Here is a 22985-nt window from a genome sequence, read left to right on the forward strand (position 1 = left end):
TTGTGACTGTGGCTTGTGGCTTCATTTCTGTGACTTGTTTTTGTGACTGTGTGGAACCCAAATACAGCTACTGATTGATTGACTGTGTGGCTGCAGAAATGGATAAAAGCCCCCCTTCCAAACAATGACTATCATCAATGCACGTAAGAAAGTAATTTTAATTTTTATCATCTACACTACTGTCTTTTTTATTTTATAGTACAGTACACTAATTATTGCTTTCATTTTATGGATCAATGGTTTTGTTAGGTAGTAAAATTCATGTTAAATTGCTGTTTTAAGGTTTTTTTAAAAAAAACAACCATTAATTAATCCATTTTGCATTGCTTTCTATGGGAAAGCACGTCTTGGCTTTGGTTTGGAACAGACTTCCAGAATGGATTAAGTTTGGGAACCAAGGTACAGTACCACTGTAAAAGGAAAACATCTCCCCAGAAGATGTCTTCCACACTTGTAGTGGGACGGAAGCAGATTACCCATTTTTTCCTTTCATGTCACTGGAGTTAAAAACACACACAAAGCTGTGGGAAATGAGATAAGCAAATCATGTTTGATTAACAGGTTGTTCATCTGATTTAATAGGTGGTACGCTTGCTATTTATGCTTTGAATTGAGCTTTTAGGACCTTGAAAATATATTCATGGTATATTATTTTGAATCAGCAGGTGATAGGACTGAAGTGAGCCAGTACACCTTACCGTTGCAATTTTTGCACTAGATGTAAACTGGTGTGTGGGGCTGGCTGGTATTGATCTGGCTTTAGTATTTTAGCAAACCCCAAATATGAGGCATTAAGTTTTGCTTTTGCTACATTCCTGGGCAGACACGGCCTGGGATGAGACTACTTATTAATAAAGGGAACTCCACGGAAGCTGTACTGCAGAATTTTTCTTCTGCTCAGATGGCTTTATTGGCTGCTGGTGAGGAAGCAAGACAGTACTTTCATTTTTGGGGATAGCTGTTAATAACTGGAAGTTTAGGGACCAGGAAATGCAGAACAAACACTGTAGTCATGAGCGACGAGATAAAATGGTGACAATGAACGTGAAATTATTAGGAATGCAATCAAGAGGGCCAGAAGTAGGAATTATTCTAAAGAAATGATACTCACAGTAATAATGTTGCGGGAGGGGGATTAATTAATTAATTGCCTTCCACACACCCTTCATCAGACACATCTTGCCTTCATCAGACACATCTTACAGTAACTCTGTGAAGTATAAGGGGTATGGCAAATAATTTATTTAACAAGGGACTAATAAAGCCAGGGGGTTTGCATTTCTTTTACATTCTAATTTGGGCTCAGTTCCTTGACTTAGCTGGACTTAAAACAACGAACCTAGAGGTCTCTTAGACCAAAAAACAAAACAAAAACAAATTGTGGCCTTGCATTTGGTGTAGGCTCCTGATCTGAGACAACTTTCATGCATCAATTATTTTAAAATATTTTTAAAAAATAAAGTTACTTGTTTTCTCTTGAGGGAAATTCCTTAGAATATGAGAAGTATGCTGGTGACTTCACTGTTGGTTTAACCTGCAGGTCCTTAATAAAGTTTGCTCCTTCATAAAGTTGTTTTAAGAACTACAAGATACAAGGCGGTTGGAGGTGAAAGACAGCGACGGCAGCTCTAAGAAGATGGCAGAAAGCAAGTGGTATCTAGAATCCACCAAGGAGGCACCATGGCCTGCTCCCCGCCCAAGTTTCACGATCCCCAAGAAGGAAATCAACATGGTTCCTGACATGGCGAAGTGGAAACGCTCACAGGCTTATGCAGATTACATGGGCTTCATTCTCAAGCTGAATGAAAGCGTCAAGGGCAAGAAGCTGAGCTGCAGTTACAAAGTCTCTGAGCCCATTGAGAAGCTGGTTGCTCTCCTAGACACGCTTGACAGGTGGATTGACGAAACCCCACCGGTGGAGCAGCCATCCCGCTTTGGGAACAAGGCCTTCCGGACGTGGTACACCAAACTGGACCAGGGGGCTGAGAACCTGGTGGCCACCGTGGTCCCGAGGGAGCTGTCAGAAGCTGTCTCCGAGGTGGCGGTGTACCTGAAGGAGTCTGTGGGCAACCCTACTCGTATCGACTACGGGACAGGTCACGAAGCAGCGTTTGTCGCCTTCCTCTGCTGCCTTTGCAAGATTGGAGTTCTCAGAGTGGATGACCAGCTCGCCATTGTCTTCAAAGTCTTCAGCAGGTATTTGGAAGTCATGCGGAAGCTGCAGAAGACCTACAGAATGGAACCGGCCGGCAGCCGAGGAGTCTGGGGCTTGGATGACTTCCAGTTCCTGCCCTTCATCTGGGGCAGCTCGCAACTGATAGATCACCCAAACCTGGAGCCTCAACATTTCCTGGACGAGAAGGTGGTGAACGAAAACCACAAGGAATTCATGTTTCTCGAGTGCATCCTATTCGTTACAGAAATGAAGACAGGCCCATTTGCTGAGCACTCCAACCAGCTGTGGAACATTAGCGCTGTCCCTACATGGGCGAAAGTCAACCAAGGCCTTGTTCGCATGTACAAAGCCGAATGCCTGGAGAAGTTCCCTGTGATCCAGCACTTCAAGTTTGGAAGCCTCCTCTCCATCCAGCCTGTTGCATCTTAGGGAGGTTTTGTAAGATATTCTTTCCCCCATTTCTTTCTTTCCTTTTTAAAAAAGAGAGGGGGTCAGAAAGCACTGGAAGGGTGAAGGGCCAGAGCTCTCCCCATTCAGCCCCACCCTCAAGCTATGCAGCCAATTCATTTATGCAGATTATATTTTTGCGACTTTTTGAGGGATGGGGGACAAAAAACCAGGAAGATTTCCCTATTCTCTTAAAGACCCTCCCCCATATTTTGAAGAAGGGTTCCCTTGGCCAGCTTGCAGATTGGAAAAGTATACCTCCCTGTTATTGTATACACGCCATCCTTTGAGAGGGCCTACTTTTGGCACTCACGAATGCACCAACCATGAGTGGTGTAACAGCTGCCACCTCTGTCACCTTCTGCTAAAAATCTGGGCCCTTCGTCTTAGCTCAAGTCCCCCCATGGACTACCCTCCTGTTCCTTGGGCATGGTTTCTGTCGCCTCTGCTGTCTGTTGCAAACACCCCCTTCCCCACCCCACCCCACAAGCGCATGTAACTCCCTTTGCCCTAGAACCGCCACCTGACAAGGCTTTCTGCACATGGCATTCTTTCCTCTGGTTTCCTCTAGCGTTGTCAGGAAAAGAAAAATAACTGCAAAGATACATTTCCCCAGTTGTTGTTATGGACTAGCTGAAATTTGCAAGACAAATTCAAATGCCACCCCATACAGTGCAGAAATTGTTGTGAGCCATAACCCTTTGACCTTGCAGCTGCATATTCTGGGGATGCTTTCATTTCCTCAGTGGAAAACCACCAGGACAGCATCCAGACTTCTCCCACCTAGAGGGTACAACCTTTCTACCATCCTCAGAGTCCCTGCAGTACCCCCCGTCTCCCCAACCTTGCAGACTAAAATCAGGTGAGGGTCATTTTGCAGCCCAGCCAGCTTCTCTGGGGATGTGGAGCCAGCTGACATAAGACTTCAGTTGTGTGCAGCTCCCCAATGGAACAACACCTTTCTCCAGCAATCTTGGCAGCAGAGAAGACCACTGTCTTCTTAGCAGGCTTGCTTTGGAGCTATCTAAGGTAGTCCGCCCCCCGCCCCCCCCCCGCTGATTTGAAGGAGGGTGGTATCAAACTTGGAAGGAATGTGGGGAGGAATGGGTAAAGGTAACACTGGCTGAGATGTGACGTTACTTTCATGTTTTCTTTGCTTGCGTTTGTTTTATGCATTTTTTTTGCCATGCCTTTCCAAAATTATCAAGGCTGTTGACATAAAGAAATGCCTCATCTAAGATGGGTGCTTGATGTGACATGTGGCTTTGACTATTTGCATGTGAATATACACAGATTCGATTGATTAAAAGCAATGTGATTAAACAGTGCAGTCCTGTGCTTATTTGCTCAGAAGTTGTGTTCAATGGGACCTACTCCATAGTCAATGTTTCAAGGATTGTAGCTCAAATTTGATGATAGCCCTAAAAATAATGTGTGGTTAGGGTCCATCTTCTTTCCTTGAATGTTACTCTGATCACATTTGGGTGGTGTAGTCCAGGGATGCCCAACAGGTCAATCGCGATGTGCCGGACGATCACAGGGTGTCCCTGGTCAATCATGGTTGATCGTGGGACCCTCCCCCCACCCAAAAAAGCTCAACAACTCTAGCTCATCCTCCCCCCCCCCCAAAAAAAGCCCATCAACTTTGTTTCATCCTCTCCACCCCCACCCCCCGCCCAAAGCTCAACAACTCTGGTCAATCCAAAGCAATCCAAAGGGTAGATCACTGCCAGTTTTTTTTATAGTGGGAGTAGATCGCAGTCTCTTAGAAGTTGGACGTGCCTGATCTAGTCCATCAACATTCTAGGTGGGCCTTATATTCTTGTTTGCTGTGCTTCTTCAATTTGATGAAAAACAGCAAATCGTTAATAGAAACTTCGTGATTTTGAAAGGTGTACTGCATTGTGATGTGTGCAGCACAGTCCTATTCCTGTTTACTCAGGAGTATTGAGCTCAGTTGAGCTTGTAGAAGACATATTTTGGCTCATGACGCAAAGAGAGAGAAGAAACAAACTTGATACTGGAAGATGGATTTTATAAAGTGGGAAAACCAGACTTCTCCAAATCTTGTGATGAAGTTCTCAAAAACTTTTTTTAAAAAAGTGTTCAAAATTGCATTAGTAGGAAAAGCATGTACAGAAAAATGTGTACATTAGAGAAATTAACATACTAAAATGCATTATATTAAGGGACCTGGCTTGCAAAAACTCTGCATAATAGGCAAAATTGCATACATTAAGAGAGACGCACACAAAAAGTTGTACAAAGTTTTGTGCGGTGTTGTGTTTTTTTAAAAGTTACAAACTGCAGAAGTAGGGAAAACAAAATTGGGCAGAAAACTTATTTAATTATATGTATGTACTGCTTGTAATAAAGCCTCAAAGTGGTTTACAAAAAGAATAAAACAATAAATAAAAAAGAATCCCTTAAAAAGAATGATTTTAAACATTATAAAATTAAAATTGACAAGAAGCTAGAAAGCAGATTAAAACTGTTATGTAGTGTAGTTTCACCCTGGGCCAACAGGGGGATACTGTATATAGTTTTCACTCAGGTCTGTAGATAGTTTTCACTCAGGTCCGCGGCAGTTATTTTAGGCGGGAACTCTGGGCTGTTGTTGGTTACAATGTGACAGCCGGCTGCCTATAAATACAGGCCGGCTGAGCTGTTCACTGTCAGTTCTATTCCAGCTTACCATAATAAAGAGCTACTTGAAGAGATCGCTGTGCCGGCTGCTATGTCAACCCACTACTTAACACTGGCGACGAGGATGGGATGGATGGACATCAGAGCACAGCCAGATGCGGCCAGCCTCTGAACTGAGCTGAATCACTGAGCTGAATCACAGAGCGAAATCACTGAGCGAAATCACTGGGCAGAACCAGTTCAGAGCTGACTGTTCTGGCTAGAGCACTGTGTTCCATCCATCGCCCTTCACGCCGGCATCGGAATCATGGCTTCACTTGTGCCTCTACCGCCGTTTGCGCCAGCCTCTGAATCATGGGACTCCTACCTCGCTCGGTTCGACTGCTACCTCCAAGCCAACGAACTGACAGCAGTATCACAGGATCGGAAGCGGGGCCTATTCCTCAGCCTCTGTGGGCCTGAGGTGTTTGAGACGGCCCGAGCGTTGGTTGCGCCTGAAGCAGTCCAGGCATCACCATGGGACACGATCCAAGAGAAGCTCCGCAACCACTACGCACCAAAGCCGTCCAAGATTGCTGCCCGCCATGCGTTCTACCACAGGAACCAGGCAGAGGGGGAGTCAATCAACAACTACACCACCGCCCTGCGACAGGCTGCAATGCACTGTGAGTTCCGAGACTTAGACGATGCCCTGATGGATCGAATCGTCTGCGGGGTCCGGGACATCCATCTGCAACGGCGTCTCCTAGCCAAGCCAGACCTCACGCTACAGAAAGCCATTGAGGAGGCTGTGGCCTCAGAAGCTGCTGAACGCTCCGCTCAGGAGATCCGCAAGTCCAGCAGCCTGCGTCTTGCTAGGGAGCCCGTTCCGGTGCATCATGAAGAGGCCAGCAGTGAGGAGGCATCCTCCAGTGAAGACGATGATGTGCACCAGACAAAGCGGGAGCGCAGGAAGTTCCAACAGAAGTCCAAGGGCCAACCGGAATGTGCTGGCTGCGGAGGCAACCATTCCCGTGCCAAGTGTCGATTCAGAGACGCCATCTGTAGGAGGTGTTCCAGAAGGGGCCACATCGCTAAGGTCTGCCGATCAGCTCCGTCTGACACCCCCCCTTCATCGACTCGCAAGTCCAAGTCTTCACTCCAGTCTGCCAAGGAAAGTTGTTTCGCTCTCACCAACTGCCGCTGCCCGTCTGGAACCACGATTGGCCAAACCGACTCGCCTACGAGACGCAAGCTGAACGTCACGGTGCTCATTGAAGGAGCTCCATGTGACATGGAGATCGACACCGGGTCTGCCCTGTCCATCGTGTCATGGAGCACCATCAAAAGACTGGTACCCAGAGTGTCCAAAAGGCAACTCGACTCTCACCGCGTACACCTGAGAGACTACCAGGGAAACGACGTTCCCGTGGTAGGCGTTGGCCGGTTCCGGATCGCCTTCAAGGATTTTTCGGGCCTGCTCCGGTTGGTGGTGGTCGAAGGTCAGCGGCCAAGCCTCCTAGGGCTAGACTGGTTTGATGCCCTCGGCCTGGAAGTCACCGGCATCAACTGCATCTCTAACGCAGAGACTGAGGGTCTGGTCAAAGACTTTGCCGAGGTTTTTGACGGCACCTTGGGCCAATATACAGGTACGCCCATCTCCTTTAGCCTGGATCCACAAGTCGCCCCCATCAAGCTAAAGCCACGCCGGGTTCCCTTTGCTCTCAAGGCTAAGGTGGACGAACAACTGGACAAACTGATCGCCCAAGGAGTTTTGGAGCCGGTTGACCACGCAAAGTGGGAAACCCCCATCGTCACGCCTGTCAAGCCAGATGGGTCGGTGAGAATCTGCGCTGACTACAAGTGCACGATCAACAAGGCACTTCAGCAGCACGCTTATCCGGTTCCTGTTGTCCAACACCTGCTGCATTCCCTGGGTGAGGGTAAGGTCTTCGCTAAGCTGGACCTTGCCCAAGCCTATCAACAACTGCCAGTCGATGATGCCACTGCTGAAGCCCAGACGATCGTCACCCACCGGGGGGCATTCCGTTGCCGCCGGTTGCAGTTCGGGGTGAGTGTGGCTCCTGGCATCTTCCAAGGCCTTATGGAGCGTCTCCTGCAAGGGCTTCCGGGCGTGGTACCATATTTTGATGACGTCTTGGTGTCTGCAGACTCACACCAGCAGCTGTTCGAGCGCCTCCGTGCCGTGCTGACCAGGTTCCAGGAGGCCGGGCTCAAGGTAAAAAGGGAGAAGTGCCAGATCGCCGTTCCACAGGTAGAGTTCCTGGGCTATCTTATCGATGCCTCCGGTCTTCATCCAACCACATCCAAGATCCGCGCTATCCAGCAGGCCCCCACTCCAAAGAACAAAACGGAGTTGCAGGCGTTCCTGGGGCTGCTGAACTTTTATAACATGTTCCTGCCCCACAAAGCCACAGTGGCTGAGCCTCTTCACCGACTCCTTAGCACTAAGACGCCTTGGGCCTGGGGTCATCGGGAGACGGCGGCCTTCAACGCGGTCAAGGCTCTCCTTTCTTCGGACAGTGTGCTGGTACAGTACAGTGAATCCAGGCCGCTGGTCCTTGCCTGCGACGCCTCACCTTTTGGCATCGGGGCTGTCCTTAGTCACCGTTTTCCAGATGGAAGAGAAGCACCGCTCGCCTACTTTTCCAGGACACTATCTCCGACGGAACGGAATTACAGCCAGCTCGACAAGGAGGCATTGGCACTTGTGGCTGGAGTGAAGAGGTTTCATGAATACCTCTATGGCAGGACTTTTGACCTCATCACTGACCACAAGCCACTCCTGGGCCTCCTCGCCGGTGATCGTCCAACTCCACCGGTCCTCTCACCACGCATGCTGCGATGGACTGTTTTCCTGGCTGCCTACCACTACCGGCTCATCCACCGCCCGGGGAAATCGATGGGCCATGCCGACGCCCTCAGCCGTTGCCCTCTTCCAGCATTTGTGGAAGACCCGGCTCCAGCTTCATCGCTCCTTCTGATTGAGGATCTTCCGGCAGCGCCTGTGTCGGCTGCCACTGTGGCCTCCGCATCTGCCCAGGATCGCACCATCAGCCGGGTGCTCAACTGGGTGTGGAGGGGGTGGCCACAAGGGCCCTTTGCATCGGAGTTCCAGCCCTTCGCAACCAGACAACATGAACTCTCAGCTCATCGCGGCTGTCTGCTGTGGGGAGACCGCGTCGTGATTCCCCAGGGACTCCGTCAGCGCGTCCTGGAGGCTCTGCACGTTGGCCACCCGGGAATTGTCAAAATGAAGGCGTTGGCTCGGTGTTACGTCTGGTGGCCTAATATGGACGATGCCATCACTGCCTGGGTGTCCGCCTGTCAAGCGTGCCAGGAGTCGAGGCCTGCACCACCGGCAGCTAAGGGATACACGTGGGAGACGCCAAAGACACCCTGGTCGAGGGTGCACATCGATCTGGCTGGCCCCTTTCACGGCCGGACCTTTATGGTAGTGGTGGACGCCTATTCCAAATGGCTGGAGGTCGCCCTGATGCCCTCCACCACTACCGAAGCTGTCATCCGGGTGCTGCGAGGCCTGTTTGCAACGCATGGGTGTCCTGATGTCCTTGTCTCTGACAACGGACCGCAGTTCACATCAGGCACGTTTGAGCGGTATCTTTTGGGACTGGGCATCCGCCATGCCCTAACGGCACCCTTTCATCCATCCAGCAACGGGCAAGCGGAAAGAATGGTGCGCTCGACAAAAGAGGCACTGGCGCGCCTGGACCGGGGAGACTGGCATGAGCGGGTCGCCGAATACTTGTTCGCGCAACACATCACCCCTCATGCGGCCACAGGGAGGAGTCCTGCGGAACTGCTTATGGGCCGCCGCCTCAGGTCACCGCTCGACCGGCTACACCCAGACTTTGCCGTGGCTGAACCCCCAGGCTGTGCCAACGCACCACGGTCATTTGTCCCAGGAAACCAGGTCTTTGCCCGGAACTATGTGGGGGACATCCCTTGGGTGCCAGCCACAGTAGTGGGAGTCACTGGACCTCGCTCGTACCAGGTGGCACTCGAAGACGGGCGCTTGTGGCGACGGCACATAGACCAACTTAGGCGCAGGGTTGGGGACTTGGACACTACCGAGGTGCCCCCAACTGCGCTTGCGGCTCCAGAAGAGACACGTACAGATGGCGAGGCTCCACCTACACCTCCCTCGCAAACTGCCAGCGTGGAGCCGAACCAAGCCGTCTCAGAACAGACTCAGACCACTCCACTTGCGGAGGCTCCACTCACAGCAGCGGATCCAGGGGAGTTGGTTCCAACGCCACCTAGGGTCGCACCACAGCCTCAGCGAGAACTGTGTGGCCCTCCGGACTTGGCTACCAGTCCCCGGCGGTCTGGCAGAGTTTCCAAGCGCCCAACTCATTTAAAGGACTATGTTGTTGGACAGGTATCACTGTTGGTCTAAGTATGGGAAATGTAACCGATATGCTTTTGTGCCTAATTGAACCATTACGCGTAGTGCTGTATATAAGGAAACCATTACGATTGTAACTAACGCCTTATCTCGGTGGGGAGGGGTGTTATGTAGTGTAGTTTCACCCTGGGCCAACAGGGGGATACTGTATATAGTTTTCACTCAGGTCTGTAGATAGTTTTCACTCAGGTCCGCGGCAGTTATTTTAGGCGGGAACTCTGGGCTGTTGTTGGTTACAATGTGACAGCCGGCTGCCTATAAATACAGGCCGGCTGAGCTGTTCACTGTCAGTTCTATTCCAGCTTACCATAATAAAGAGCTACTTGAAGAGATCGCTGTGCCGGCTGCTATGTCAACCCACTACTTAACAAAAACACATCAACATTCTACGTGTCTGGTGCCTTTTTTAGAAGGCCCGAAAAGAGTATATACAGCGAAGTCGCCTGGCTGAGATCAGTAGGCAGGAAGTGTGGGTGCTTCTACATTAAAAGATCAATTTCTTACAAACGTGGAACACATATTACCGTATTTTTTGCCCCATAAGACGCACTTTTTTCTCCTAAAAAGTAAGGAGAAATGTCTGTGCATCTTATATTGCATGAAGGAGGGACGAACAGGAGCCATGGCTCCCCTTCCATGGCTCCCCTTCCATGGCTCCCCTTCCATGGCTTACACAGGTGTAAAGCAAGCACAGCAGGAGCCATGCAATCCCTCGGCCCCCACGCTCGGCTGCCCCATTCGGATGGGTGGGTGGGCACGCACCACCCCCTTGGGATGACGCTCGCGTGGGCGATGTCCCACGTCCCCACAGGCGACATGCCACCACGCAAGACCCTCCCTCCGCCACTGGTCTTCAGAGCTTTAGGGCAGCAGCTGAAGAAGGAACAAAAAGGGTTTTCTTGTGTGAGTTTCTTGTGGCTGATTAGCTGCTCTCTCTGTGCAAAGGTCAGAGGGGGCAGGGCTTCTGTTGAGGTAGGTGATTAGCTGTGGGAGGAGCTTATCAGAGCTTTAGGGCAGCAGCTGAAGAAGGAACAAAAAGGGTTTTCTTGTGTGAGTTTCTTGTGGCTGTTTAGCTGCTCTCTCTGTGCAAAGGTCAGAGGGGGCAGGGCTTCTGTTGAGGTAGGTGATTAGCTGTGGGAGGAGCTTATCAGAGCTTTAGGGCAGCAGCTGAAGAAGGAACAAAAAGGGTTTTCTTGTGTGAGTTTCTTGTGGCTGATTAGCTGCTCTCTCTGGGCAAAGGTCAGAGGGGGCAGGGCTTCTGTTGAGGTAGGTGATTAGCTGTGGGAGGAGCTTATCAGAGCTTTAGGGCAGCAGCTGAAGAAGGAACAAAAAGGGTTTTCTTGTGTGAGTTTCTTGTGGCTGATTAGCTGCTCTCTCTGGGCAAAGGTCAGAGGGGGCAGGGCTTCTGTTGAGGTAGGTGATTAGCTGTGGGAGGAGCTTATCAGAGCTTTAGGGCAGCAGCTGAAGAAGGAACAAAAAGGGTTTTCTTGTGTGAGTTTCTTGTGGCTGATTAGCTGCTCTCTCTGGGCAAAGGTCAGAGGGGGCAGGGCTTCTGTTGAGGTAGGTGATTAGCTGTGGGAGGAGCTTATCAGAGCTTTAGGGCAGCAGCTGAAGAAGGAACAAAAAGGGTTTTCTTGTGTGAGTTTCTTGTGGCTGTTTAGCTGCTCTCTCTGGGCAAAGGTCAGAGGGGGCAGGGCTTCTGTTGAGGTAGGTGATTAGCTGTGGGAGGAGCTTATCAGAGCTTTAGGGCAGCAGCTGAAGAAGGAACAAAAAGGGTTTTCTTGTGTGAGTTTCTTGTGGCTGATTAGCTGCTCTCTCTGGGCAAAGGTCAGAGGGGGCAGGGCTTCTGTTGAGGTAGGTGATTAGCTGTGGGAGGAGCTTATCAGAGCTTTAGGGCAGCAGCTGAAGAAGGAACAAAAAGGGTTTTCTTGTGTGAGTTTCTTGTGGCTGATTAGCTGCTCTCTCTGGGCAAAGGTCAGAGGGGGCAGGGCTTCTGTTGAGGTAGGTGATTAGCTGTGGGAGGAGCTTATCAGAGCTTTAGGGCAGCAGCTGAAGAAGGAACAAAAAGGGTTTTCTTGTGTGAGTTTCTTGTGGCTGTTTAGCTGCTCTCTCTGGGCAAAGGTCAGAGGGGGCAGGGCTTCTGTTGAGGTAGGTGATTAGCTGTGGGAGGAGCTTATCAGAGCTTTAGGGCAGCAGCTGAAGAAGGAACAAAAAGGGTTTTCTTGTGTGAGTTTCTTGTGGCTGATTAGCTGCTCTCTCTGGGCAAAGGTCAGAGGGGGCAGGGCTTCTGTTGAGGTAGGTGATTAGCTGTGGGAGGAGCTTATCAGAGCTTTAGGGCAGCAGCTGAAGAAGGAACAAAAAGGGTTTTCTTGTGTGAGTTTCTTGTGGCTGATTAGCTGCTCTCTCTGGGCAAAGGTCAGAGGGGGCAGGGCTTCTGTTGAGGTAGGTGATTAGCTGTGGGAGGAGCTTATCAGAGCTTTAGGGCAGCAGCTGAAGAAGGAACAAAAAGGGTTTTCTTGTGTGAGTTTCTTGTGGCTGATTAGCTGCTCTCTCTGGGCAAAGGTCAGAGGGGGCAGGGCTTCTGTTGAGGTAGGTGATTAGCTGTGGGAGGAGCTTATCAGAGCTTTAGGGCAGCAGCTGAAGAAGGAACAAAAAGGGTTTTCTTGTGTGAGTTTCTTGTGGCTGTTTAGCTGCTCTCTCTGTGCAAAGGTCAGAGGGGGCAGGGCTTCTGTTGAGGTAGGTGATTAGCTGTGGGAGGAGCTTATCAGAGCTTTAGGGCAGCAGCTGAAGAAGGAACAAAAAGGGTTTTCTTGTGTGAGTTTCTTGTGGCTGTTTAGCTGCTCTCTCTGTGCAAAGGTCAGAGGGGGCAGGGCTTCTGTTGAGGTAGGTGATTAGCTGTGGGAGGAGCTTATCAGAGCTTTAGGGCAGCAGCTGAAGAAGGAACAAAAAGGGTTTTCTTGTGTGAGTTTCTTGTGGCTGATTAGCTGCTCTCTCTGGGCAAAGGTCAGAGGGGGCAGGGCTTCTGTTGAGGTAGGTGATTAGCTGTGGGAGGAGCTTATCAGAGCTTTAGGGCAGCAGCTGAAGAAGGAACAAAAAGGGTTTTCTTGTGTGAGTTTCTTGTGGCTGATTAGCTGCTCTCTCTGGGCAAAGGTCAGAGGGGGCAGGGCTTCTGTTGAGGTAGGTGATTAGCTGTGGGAGGAGCTTATCAGAGCTTTAGGGCAGCAGCTGAAGAAGGAACAAAAAGGGTTTTCTTGTGTGAGTTTCTTGTGGCTGATTAGCTGCTCTCTCTGGGCAAAGGTCAGAGGGGGCAGGGCTTCTGTTGAGGTAGGTGATTAGCTGTGGGAGGAGCTTATCAGAGCTTTAGGGCAGCAGCTGAAGAAGGAACAAAAAGGGTTTTCTTGTGTGAGTTTCTTGTGGCTGATTAGCTGCTCTCTCTGGGCAAAGGTCAGAGGGGGCAGGGCTTCTGTTGAGGTAGGTGATTAGCTGTGGGAGGAGCTTATCAGAGCTTTAGGGCAGCAGCTGAAGAAGGAACAAAAAGGGTTTTCTTGTGTGAGTTTCTTGTGGCTGTTTAGCTGCTCTCTCTGTGCAAAGGTCAGAGGGGGCAGGGCTTCTGTTGAGGTAGGTGATTAGCTGTGGGAGGAGCTTATCAGAGCTTTAGGGCAGCAGCTGAAGAAGGAACAAAAAGGGTTTTCTTGTGTGAGTTTCTTGTGGCTGATTAGCTGCTCTCTCTGGGCAAAGGTCAGAGGGGGCAGGGCTTCTGTTGAGGTAGGTGATTAGCTGTGGGAGGAGCTTATCAGAGCTTTAGGGCAGCAGCTGAAGAAGGAACAAAAAGGGTTTTCTTGTGTGAGTTTCTTGTGGCTGATTAGCTGCTCTCTCTGGGCAAAGGTCAGAGGGGGCAGGGCTTCTGTTGAGGTAGGTGATTAGCTGTGGGAGGAGCTTATCAGAGCTTTAGGGCAGCAGCTGAAGAAGGAACAAAAAGGGTTTTCTTGTGTGAGTTTCTTGTGGCTGATTAGCTGCTCTCTCTGGGCAAAGGTCAGAGGGGGCAGGGCTTCTGTTGAGGTAGGTGATTAGCTGTGGGAGGAGCTTATCAGAGCTTTAGGGCAGCAGCTGAAGAAGGAACAAAAAGGGTTTTCTTGTGTGAGTTTCTTGTGGCTGATTAGCTGCTCTCTCTGGGCAAAGGTCAGAGGGGGCAGGGCTTCTGTTGAGGTAGGTGATTAGCTGTGGGAGGAGCTTATCAGAGCTTTAGGGCAGCGGCGCGCGCCTAGCGGCGCGCGCAGTTTGATCCATATTTTAGATTTAGGGGAGCTAGTCTCAAACATTTGTTGGGGGAGACCTAGGTTTTTTTGGGGGGATTTATTTGTCCTGTCTCCACACTTTTTATGATAGAGGACCACTGTAGTCACCCCCAACGACACGTTCTCAAGATGGAGGGTGAGGGAACAGCTGCAGTCGCCTGTGGTTCCTGCGCAATGTTTGCCATCTTGCCAAAGGTTGCAGGCAGCTTTACCTGCAGCAATTGCATGTTGATTGCCCTCTTAAAAGACAAAGTCCAGCAACTGGAGGAACGTGTAGCTACGCTCCAAAGAATTAGAGACCTGGAACTCTTCTTGGAAGCAACAGAGCACACCGTCTCCACCAAGGAAGAGACAGGGGACTCCCCAGAGAAGGTGGCTAGTTCACCAACACAGGAGCCAGATATATGGAGAAACGTGACTCAAAGAAGTAGGAGGCCCAGGGTTCGCTCTGATTGTTTAGAAATACGCAATCGCTTTGAGGTCCTTTCCCCTACCATGGAAGACGAAGAGCAGACTCCATTTGAGGATCTCTCCCTCATTACAGTCGATCAGGTATATGAAGACGAGCAGCAAAGGCAGTCCTCAGGGAATGTCCAGGCGACCTTGGAACGGACAGCTCACAGAAGAACCCCGACCAGACCTAAGAGGAGGCGTGTGGTGGTGATAGGGGATTCCCTACTGAGGGGAACAGAAGCAGTGATCTGTGGGCCTGACAAGATGTCTCGGGAAGTGTGCTGTCTCCCCGGGGCTAAGATCCAAGATGTAACTGAACGACTGCAAGGAATCATAAAACCCACTGACAAATACCCCTTCCTCTTGGTTCATGTGGGAACCAATGACACTGCAAGCAATAGCCTCCAGAAGATCAAAAGAGATTACGAGGCTCTGGGCAGGAAATTGAAGCAATTAAATGCACAAATTGTCATCTCATCTGTCCTCCCAGTTGAACGACGTGGCCCAGGGAGAGAGGGAAAAATAGTGGAAGTGAACAACTGGCTTCGCAAATGGTGTAAACAGGAACGGTTTGGATTCTTAGATCACGGAATGCAGTTTCTTGAAGATGGACTTCTGGCAAGCGATGGGCTGCACCTCACAACGGTTGGGAGGAATGTTTTTGCAAAAAATCTCAGAAACCTCATCAGGAGGGCTTTAAACTGACTAATGTGGGGGAGGGAGACAGTGCTCCTGAAGGTAGGAGTCTATCAATTGATGAAGATGATCATCCAAATGTCATAGACCGAATGGAGCAAAGAGCATGCAGACCTAGTGGTGGGAGGAAAAAATCCTTAAATAAGAGACACGGGGGAATGATTAATGGACTTCAATGTCTGTACACTAATGCGCAAAGCATGGGAAATAAACAAGATGAGCTTGAGCTCCTGGTACAGCAAACTAAATATGACATAATAGGAATCACTGAAACCTGGTGGGATAAATCCCACGATTGGAATGTAATAATGGAGGGATACAATCTATTTCAAAGAAACAGACCAGACAAGAAAGGAGGAGGAGTGGCGTTATATGTCAGGGATGTGTATACCTGTGAAGAGATCCAAGATTTAGAACCTCAAAGCCAAAGTGAGAGCATTTGGGTGAAAATTAAGGGAGAGAAGAATAACAGTGACCTCATTGTGGGAGTTTACTATAGATCCCCAAGCCAAACGGAGGACATAGATGATGCCTTCCTGGAACAGATGGCCAAGCATGCAAAAGGAAGGGAGATAGTAGTAATGGGGGACTTCAATTACCCTGATATTTGTTGGATGTCAAACTCAGCCAAGAGCATAAGGTCAAACAGATTCCTCACTGCCCTTGCAGACAACTTCATTGTCCAGAAAGTGGGAGAAGCAACAAGAGGAACAGCCATTTTAGATCTGGTCCTAACCAATGTTGATGACCTGGTTAGTGGGGTAGAAGTGGAAGGATCATTAGGCGCGAGTGATCATGCTCTTCTGAAGTTTACTATACAGCGGAAAGGAGCAGCCAAGCATACTAGGACTCAATTTCTCGACTTTAAGAAAGCCGACTTCATAAAGCTTAGGGAAGTGCTGGGTGAGATCCCATGGACAGTAATACTAAAAGGAAAGGGAGTTCAAGATGGCTGGGAGTTTGTTAAGAGGGAGATAGTAAAAGCACAACTTCAGGCAATACCAATGAGACGGAAACATGGAAGGTGCCTAAAGAAGCCAGGGTGGCTATCTAAAGAACTTTTAACTGAGTTAAGATTAAAAAAGGATGTGTACAAAAAATGGAAAAGGGGGGAAACCACCAAAGAGGAATTCAAACAAATAGCCAGCACGTGTAGACACAAAGTCAGAAAAGCTAAAGCACAAAATGAACTCAGGCTTGCTAGAGAGGTTAAAAGCAACAAAAAAGGCTTTTATGGGTATGTTCGTAGCAAAAGGAAGAACAAAGAAACCGTAGGGTCACTCAGAGGAGAAGATGGTGAAATGCAAACAGGGGACACAGAAAGGGCTGAACTCCTCAATGCTTTCTTTGCCTCAGTCTTCTCCGATAAAGAAAACAATGCCCGACCTGAAGAATTTGGAGCAAATGATTCAGCAGAGGAAACACAGCCCAGAATAACTAAGGAGATAGTACAAGAATACTTGGCTAGTCTAGATGTATTCAAGTCTCCAGGGCCAGATGAACTGCATCCAAGAGTATTAAAAGAACTGGCAGATGTGATTTCAGAACCACTGGCAGTCATCTTTGAGAATTCCTGGAGAACAGGCGAAGTCCCCGCAGACTGGAGGAGGGCAAATGTTGTCCCTATTTTCAAAAAGGGGAAAAGAGAGGACCCAAATAATTACCGCCCAGTCAGTCTGACATCAATACCAGGGAAGATTCTGGAGCAGATCATTAAGCAAACAGTCTGTGAGCACCTAGAAAGGAATGCTGTGATCACCAATAGTCAGCATGGATTTCTGAAAAATAAGTCATGTCAGACTAACCTGATCTCGTTTTTTGACAGAATTACAAGCCTGGTAGATGAAGGGAACGCAGTGGATGTAGTCTACCTTGATTTCAGCAAGGCATTTGACAAGGTGCCCCATGATATTCTTGTAAAGAAGCTGGTAAAATGCGGTCTTGACTATGCTACCACTCAGTGGATTTGTAACTGGCTGACTGACCGAACCCAAAGGGTGTTCATCAATGGTTCCTCTTCATCCTGGAGAAGAGTGACTAGTGGGGTGCCACAGGGTTCTGTCTTGGGCCCGGTCTTATTCAACATCTTTATCAACGACTTGGATGATGGACTCAAGGGCATCCTGATCAAATTTGCAGATGACACCAAACTGGGAGGGGTGACTAACACCCCAGAGGACAGGATCACACTTCAAAACGACCTTGACAGATTAGAGAACTGGGCCAAAACAAACAAGATGAATTTTAACAGGGAGAAATGTAAAGTATTGCACTTGGGCAAAAAAAATGAGAGGCACAAATACAAGATGGGGGACACCTGGCTTGAGAGCAGTACATGTGAAAAGGATCTAGGAGTCTTGGTTGACCACAAACTTGACATGAGCCAACAATGTGACGCGGCAGCTAAAAAAGCCAATGCAATTCTGGGCCTCATCAATAGGAGTATAGCATCTAGATCAAGGGAAGTAATAGTGCCACTGTATTCTGCTCTGGTCAGACCTCACCTGGAGTACTGTGTCCAGTTCTGGGCACCACAGTTCAAGAAGGACACTGACAAACTCGAACGTGTCCAGAGGAGGGCAACCAAAATGGTCAAAGGCCTGGAAACGATGCCTTATGAGGAACGGCTAAGGGAGCTGGGCATGTTTAGCCTGGAGAAGAGGAGGTTACGGGGTGATCTGATAGCCATGTACAAATATATAAAAGGATGTCACATAGAGGAGGGAGAAAGGCTGTTTTCTGCTGCTCCAGAGAAGCGGACACGGAGCAATGGATCCAAACTACAAGAAAGAAGATTCCACCTAAACATTAGGAAGAACTTCCTGACAGTAAGAGCTGTTCGACAGTGGAATTTGCTGCCAAGGAGTGTGGTGGAGTCTTCTTCTTTGGAGGTCTTTAAGCAGAGGCTTGACAACCATATGTCAGGAGTGCTCTGATGGTGTTTCCTGCTTGGCAGGGGGTTGGACTCGATGGCCCTTGTGGTCTCTTCCAACTCTATGATTCTATGATTCTATGATTCTATGGTCTTGCCAGGGCAGTAGTGCCTTCCTTTGCAGAAGTGTGAAATTTGAAGGGTGGCTGTGGTTTGATCCTTGTGTTGTGTACAAAGGTATGAATTATGTAGGTTCGACTTAAAATGGGAATTGAATCAGATTTCTCCTTCATTCCTCCCTCATATGAAAGCCCCCAGAGCGCTCTGCAATGAACAAAAAGGAAGAAAGCCCCACTTCTTTTGACTTTAATAAAATAATTGTGTAGGGCCAAACCATACAGTCCGTAGATCTTAGGGACTCAATGTGGGAAACTCATATATTTCCATTGCCTGCCCCTCTTAAAAAGGTAAAGGTAAAGGTACCCCTGCCCGTACGGGCCAGTCTTGCCAGACTCTAGGGTTGTGCGCCCATCTCACTCAAGAGGCCGGGGGCCAGCGCTGTCCGGAGACACTTCCGGGTCACGTGGCCAGCGTGACATCGCTGCTCTGGCAAGCCAGAGCCGCACACGGAAACGCCGTTTACCTTCCCGCTTGTAAGCGGTCCCTATTTATCTACTTGCACCCGGGAGTGCTTTCGAACTGCTAGGTTGCCCCTCTTACTAGGGGATAAAGTATCTCTTCATTTGTTCACGACAGTGATGATGGTTCTTAATGCCACTGTTGACTGCTGTTCACTTTACATGGTTGAAATATTATTCTGATACACCGGTAGTTTATTAAATAGTTTAGTACAACATTTGATTCATAATACAGTGGTACCTCGGGTTACATACGCTTCAGGTTACAGACTCCGCTAACCCAGAAATAGTACCTCAGGTTAAGAACTTTGCTTCAGGATGAGAACAGAAATTGTGTGGCGGCAGCGGGAGGCCCCATTAGCTAAAGTGGTACCTCGGGTTAAGAACAGTTTCAGGTTAAGAACGGACCTCCGGAACGAATTAAGTACGTAACCAGAGGTACCGCTGCATTTTTTTTCTTGTTTTCCTCTAAAAACTAGGTGCGTCTTATGGTCAGGTGTGTCTTATGGAGCGAAAAATACAGTATGTGGCACATTTAACAGTGCCAGGTCCACATAAGTGGAGTGAGGCACCCCTCGCTTAGATCATATAATTGTACAGTCGGAAGAGACCACGAGGGTCATCTAGTCCAACCCCCCTGCAATGTAGGAATCTTTCACCCAACGTGGGGCTCGAACCCACGGCCCTAATATTTCGAGTCTCGTGGTCTAAATACGTAAGTTGGGCCATTCTTGTCTTAACCCGCTGCTGCATTCAGTACACCCTGCTGTGTCTTCTATTGGGGATGAGAATACCTATTAGGCAGATTCTCCAAGGCACAGAGTCAACCTCCCGTTCTCCGATGAAAGAGGGTGTTTGTATTCGTTGCCCACTGTGCATTTCCTCACACCATTTCAACACTTGCCTTCTGCCAGGCTCCCCTTGCTCAGCTGAGGAAGATATTTATAAAGTATGTTTCCAACGGCGGCGCTTAGCTGCAAATTAGCTTACATTATTTGCGTGGCGGAGCACGGAATGTCTTGGCTGGCAGAGGACCGCTCAATTAAGAGGCTAGCATAAATAGTCTTCTGCTCCCGAGGATCTCAGTGTGATCTATGGCGCCATGAGTTGGCTCTTCGAGAGCAGCAGCTGTTGCGAGAGCTTTCCAAGTCCTAGTAGCTTGGGTGAAGAATGAAGTCAATCTTCAAAGAAGTTCCTTTTTTGTCTGGGAGGAAGGGTGAGAAATTAGGAGGCATGATTGCTGTCCCTCGAGATCCCTTTGTGAAGCGGTTTTCTGAAATCCTCTCGTGTTTCAACCATTTGGCATCATCCCCAATGTTCTGAAGAGCTGGTTTCCAAACTGGCAGCATGTTCAGTAATCTGTGTGCAAGCAGTTACGTCACAGAGTTTGCATCTTAGGAGCAAATGCTGAATTGGGAAGCTGTTGTGTATTCTCAAGAGCCTGAGCTTTCATTTAAAGCAGAGAGACAAACTCATGGTCCTCTAGATGCTTTTGGATTCCAACTCCCATCAGCCCCAGCTAACAGTGGCTTATGATCAAGGGTGATGGGAATCAAAGTCCAGCAGCAGCTGAAGGACCACAGGTTTCTTCCTTTTTATAAATATATGCTTTATTGGTTTTAAAAAACTGTGTAACATACGGAATCAATAGAAAAGAAAAGGGAAAAAGAACTGAACTGCTGGGAAAAAAAGACAATAGGCTAAAACTCAAAAAAATTGAAGAAATCCAAAATCACCTGACAGACTGGATGCAGTATTTCCAATTGAATGAGACCTTCCAAAAAGATTTGAAAAATCGGTTTTTCTACAGAACCTTCGAGACTTGAAAAAGATTTGATTCAAATTAAATATAAAAGGTAAAGGTAAAGAGACCCCTGACCATTAGGTCCAGTCGTGACCGACTCTGGGGTTGCGGCGCTCATCTCGCTTTATTGGCCGAGGGAGCCAGCGTCATGTGGCCAGCAGGACTTAGCTGCTTCTGGCGAACCAAGCAGCGCACAGAAACGCCGTTTACCTTCCCGCTGGAGCGGTGCCTATTTATCTACTTGCACTTTGACGTGCTTTCGAACTGCTAGGTTGGCAGGAGCAGGGACCGAGCAACGGGAGCTCACCCCGTCACGCGGATTCGAACCGCCAACCTTCTGATCGGCAAGCCCTAGGCTCTGTGGTTTAACCCACAGCGCTACCCGCGTCCCAAATTAAATATAAACCACTCTCTAAAATATGTAGGCTACTCCTTGACTGGGAGGTCAAGGAGGAAGAAGTCAAATCCGTAATGGTGCAGTGGGCCAGGGACTTTGGCTGCAACATCCAAATGGAATCATGGGAGAGACTTTGGAGGGAAGATATAAAATTCACGGAAGGACCACATCTCTGATTTAAAACAAAGACTAACTGCTGCTTAGCCCTTGGCAGTAACACCTGCTTTGCTTCTCCATTGGCAGCAATCCATGAATCCTTGGCTCGCTGCAGTGTCCCAGCTTAGGATTACAGCTTTTTCCTCCTGAATGAACCGTGCTTGTGAAACCATGGTTTGCTGATTATAGTTGCTCAGGAGAAACACACTGTGATTCTGGTTCAGGCATAACAACAAGCCAAGGACTATGGGTTTGTTGCTTCTGCTCACAACATGGGTGGAGCAAAGTGGGAGCCACTGGACAACAGGCTCTTGCACACTGTTTGACCCCCAGAAGGGCCATTAACAAAATTTACCACTGTGTGCAAACTGGGCCTTTGGCTATACATATGCACAATACACACTCACATGCACACACACACACACACACACACACACACACACACACTAGCAGACTTTTGCCTGGCATTGTCTAGGAATATATATATATATATCAGTGCAGCTTTGAAAAGACCAGTCTACCATCTTTGTTCAAAATGGTGTCCACTTGTACCCAAACATGGATAAAAACCTGCTCCTTGATCTCAGGAATCACCATGCAAGATTTGGTTATGATATCTCTATTACAGTGGAACCTCGGTTTGTGAATGTGATCTGTGCGGGAAGCACGTTCGCAACCCGCAGCACTGCGTCTGCGCATGCGTGGGCCACGATTCGGCGCATGTGCAAAGCACTGTTTTCGAGCGCCAAAACGCAGAAGTAACCTGTTCCGGTACTTCCTGGTTCATCGCAGTTCGCAACTCGAAAATGCGTAACCTGAAGCATCTGTAACTCGAGGTCCCACTGTATTATTAATATTAACCTGCACAACTCAGTTGGTTAGAGTGTGGTGTTGCTAATGCCAAGGTTGCAGGTTCAATCCCCATATGGGGCAGCTGCATATCCTCGCATTGCAGAGGGTTGTTCTTTTGGGTTTCTCCATTGACTTCTTTTATTTATTGTTATATGATTAAACTGGGGGCCTTTAGGGCAAAAAGGAGAATAAAAATATTATAAATAAAAACGCACACATGCACACACAAACGTACACGTTAACTAACACATTTTTGTATTACTCCTCCTTATCCTTAGCAGCTGTAAATGCTCTACATTAATAAAAAGGTGCATTGTGCAGAAAAACAAAACACAGCAGCAGCAATCACTGGAGGCGGGGAAGTGAGGAAAAGATGTGATAAAAGCAGCTTGCATGGAATCAGTTCACAAGTATAAAAGATCAGTGAATTTCTCTCCTTAAATATTGTTGCTTTAATGTCTTTTTCTAAAAAGTATACAGTAATTCTTGAGCCGTACTTAGGCTGGATCTGTACAGTAAGCCTGCAACTTACGTGGGGGTTACGTTCCAGGGGTAGTAAAGATAAAGGTAAAGAGACCCCTGACTGTTAGGTCCAATTGCGGACGACTCTGGGGTTGGGGCACTCATCTCGCTTTACAGGCCAAGGGAGCCGGCGTACAGCTTCTGGGTCATGTGGCCAGCATGACTAAGCTGCTTCTAGTGAAGCAGAGCAGCGCACAGGAACGCTGTTTACCTTCCCACTGGAGTGGTACCTATTTATCTACTTGCGCTTTGACGTGCTTTCGAACTGCTAGGTGGGCAGGAGCAGGGACCGAGCAACAGGAGCTCACCCCATTGCGGGGATTCGAACTGGCGACCTTCTGATCGGCAAGCCCTAGGCTCTGTGGTTTAGACCACAGCGCCACCCGCGTCCAACACCAGGGGTGGTACCTAAAATCAAAATTGTGTATAGGCAAAACACACTGGGTACAACAGTGGGTGGGGTTGCCCCCTTTCCGCCCCCTTTTCAATTTGTTTTAATTTTTTTGCCAAGCATGTAAAGCTGAATGCGCACAAGTTAAATGTGTGTAAGTTGTGAGTGTACTGTACATACAGCAGAATAAAGTGGGAATAAGATAGTCCAT

General features: G+C 48.6%; 1 protein-coding gene and 1 pseudogene across 4 annotated transcripts in view; both read left to right on the forward strand.

Annotated features, from left to right (window-relative positions):
* The window catches only part of LOC144324861 (serine/threonine-protein phosphatase 2A activator pseudogene), a 59270-nt pseudogene extending 55324 nt beyond the window's left edge, over positions 1-3946 (forward strand). For 2 of the 3 annotated variants that reach the window (XR_013391012.1, XR_013391014.1), the window contains exon 2: positions 1541-3946. The product of XR_013391012.1 is annotated as a serine/threonine-protein phosphatase 2A activator pseudogene, transcript variant X1 (transcript). Of the gene's footprint in view, positions 1-95; positions 144-1540 lie in introns of those variants that run through there. The other variant, XR_013391013.1, reaches the window with a different exon arrangement.
* Positions 1-22985, forward strand: part of ZDHHC8 (zDHHC palmitoyltransferase 8) — a 164232-nt gene that overhangs the window by 55324 nt on the left and 85923 nt on the right. The window lies entirely within an intron of this gene.

The sequence above is a fragment of the Podarcis muralis genome, chromosome 16 (assembly GCF_964188315.1).
Source record: "Podarcis muralis chromosome 16, rPodMur119.hap1.1, whole genome shotgun sequence".
Taxonomy (NCBI): Eukaryota; Metazoa; Chordata; class Lepidosauria; order Squamata; family Lacertidae; genus Podarcis; species Podarcis muralis.